Source organism: Cynara cardunculus (assembly GCF_001531365.2).
Source record: "Cynara cardunculus var. scolymus isolate 2C chromosome LG 1, CcrdV1, whole genome shotgun sequence".
Lineage (NCBI taxonomy): Eukaryota > Viridiplantae > Streptophyta > Magnoliopsida > Asterales > Asteraceae > Cynara > Cynara cardunculus.
Genome location: NC_037528.1, coordinates 9,198,360 through 9,201,422, shown reverse-complemented (window position 1 = coordinate 9,201,422; position 3,063 = coordinate 9,198,360).

Below are 3,063 nucleotides of genomic sequence, written 5' to 3'. Positions count from 1 at the left end.
TACCATTCGGTTTTCATAATTTCCTACCCAAAAAGGGAGAAACTTATTTAAATCATTTTCTTATTTCTTTTTCTATTTTATCATTTTAAAATTAATATTAAAACCAGATAGATTTGACAAGTGGAGTTGCTTACAAAATTATTTATTTAGATGATCTTCAAGAGATATCTTTTAAATTAAAAATATCTAAAATAAAATTTGATTTTTTTTTACAGGAGTTATGTTATATTTAATTTTAACAAATTCTTTATTTTAAAAATTATAATATTAATTATAGTATTAAAATATTTCATTCATCTAATAAAATACTATTTTTATATTTAAATATTTAATTTTAATTTTTTTATTAATGAAAATATATTTAAAAAATATTTATTTCTCGTAATCATTTTCTGGGGTGTTCTATAAATTTGAAGATTTTCACACCATCTCTCTTACTTTATCTATTTTTAAAAAAGTTTCTAGAGTGTAATTAAAATAGAAAACTATTTAAAATCTTTGTTTTCTTAGTTTTGAATAATCTCTTAAAAATGCTTTGAAAATTATTCTGATTTCTAATCCATATTAAATTGTGTTAGTTGAGATCGGTGATAAGTTAAAAAAAATTTAAAATAAATGAAGAAGCACTTAAATTTTCCAAAATCAAAATCTAAAAAAAATGGTAAAATGCACAAAATAGCAATCTACTTTCATAAATTTTTTTATTATAGCATTATACTTTCAGTTTTTCTTATTACAACAATGTACTTTCAAACTATTTTTTATTAGGATATTGTACTTTGAAAAATTTACCCATTATAGCATTGGGTAATCTTTTGATTTAAATTTACCCATTATACTATGTTTCTATGTCACCTCATTGTCCACATAGGTTGTCCACATGCACTATAATGATGTGACTTTCTTACTACATCATTGTACTTTTAAAATTATTTTATTATAGAGTTCTTATTAAACACTGTATTTTTAATTTTAACATATTTTACATGTTATTTAATAAATATTTTAAATGAATTAAAAAAATTCTAAATTATTCATTAATATACCAATATCAATAAAACTAGTTGAACACAACTTATCTCGCTAATATTTTTTTAAAAATATGTGTTTTTTGAAAATAAGAAAATAAGAATTGTTCATTTTTTATAAAAAAAATATTATCTTTTAAAGAATATATTATATTTGTTCAAAAACTTTTTACTTGACGTATAAATATATTAAATTAATTAGATTTTTTGAATTATTTATTAATATAACAATATTAAAAAAATTGTAGATAAAAATTTATTTCGTTAATATTTTAAAGAGAATTTTAAAAGATGTGTATTTATTTGAATAACATAAAATAGGAAAAGTTGCTTTTTTTACAAACAAAATATATCTTGAAAATAATTTTTTATATTTATTTAATAAATATTTTACTCTAAGAATATTTAATTTGAATGCAACTTAATAAGAAAAAGTAAAAAAAAATTAAATATTTTTTTAGATCATAGCAATGGAAAATGAAAATCATTAATAATAATTTGAAATAAGTTTTTATTTTAATTTTAGTTAGGTCATCAAAATGACGTGTCATCCACATCACCTCATTAAAGCCACACAAGTAAAAAAGTCAAAAGGTTAACCAGTTTAAAAGGTAACAGGTTACTCATTGCTATTATGTGTAGATTTTTTAAAGTACAATGCCTTAGTAAAAAATAATTTGAAAGTACATTGTTGTAATAAAGAAAAACAAAAGTAGAATGCTATAATATTTTTTTTTTATAAAAGTAGGTTGCTATTTCATGCATTTAACCCTAAAAAAATCATATTAAATTAAATAATCAAGAGATTGTTTATTTTTGGGTATCACAAGATTAGTCATATTATTTATTTATTTTAAATATTTAATTTCAAAAATTCTTACTAAAAAGAATGATTTTTTTCTTCTAAACAATCATTTTTAAGAAAAGTTGAATTTTACTATCTATTGATACTTTGAACATTTTTAAGAAAAACGAATGGAAAGTTTACTAAATCAAAAAATTAACTCAAAATTTTCTAATTTTTTCTATCATTATTTTTTGGGTTTTGTCCCTACAATTCATAAAATACAACAGTGGTCTTAATTTTCGTACTTAGAAACCCAAAATATAAAAGTTATTTGACAGTTGCTGAATGATTTTGTACAAAATGATTAAGTTTTGAGTATGATTAAGAGCTTCTTATAATATTGTGCAAAATAAAATATAGTTATTTGGTTATGTTCAAAATGAAATTAGTATGCTAAATAGGGCGAGGGAGACCCAATATACAAAATAATTTAGAGGATTTTAAATTCATTAAAAGTCAAACTTTTTTTTTTTATTGTCAAACAAAATTTATCTTTTAGTGATTCAAATATTGTTTTATAATGGAACTGTTAAGACATAAACGAAGTTTTGTATAAATGTATCGCCACGCTATTAAGTATTTTGATTTAAGTTCTTTTCTTTCTAAGAGGTGGAACAGAATAACCCGGTTGAAGCTAATGATCATCGTATCGTCACATAGTCTTTCGAATTAACGCCATTAAAATGATCCTAATATACTTTACAAATCTTAGGGAAAAGGAACATAAATCAACCATAGATCATAAAATGTAATTCATTCGGTACATGTAATGGCATAAAGTTAAACCAAAAGTTATTTTCATTAATTTTTAAAAAGGAAAACGAATATATATAGGAGTGGGTTTAAATAAAAACCACTCAAATTTGTAAAAACCGTAAAAACCTTATTCAACCAATCATGATTTTTCATTTTGTTCATTTTTTGTATTATGAGAGGTTGATTAACCATTTTTATTGTGGAGGGTGTTAATCATGGATATTATCATCTTCATTATTTTAATTTTAGAGAAATACATGAAACTGTTTCATTAAAATTCCATTAAATAGTATATGAAACAATTTCATAACCACATATGAAACAACTTTATCAAAAAAAAGTATTATATGAAACAATTTCACAAGATTAACAATTTCATGAAAAAATTTCATAAGATTAACGATAGATGAGAGTAGTTTTTACGGTTTTTAC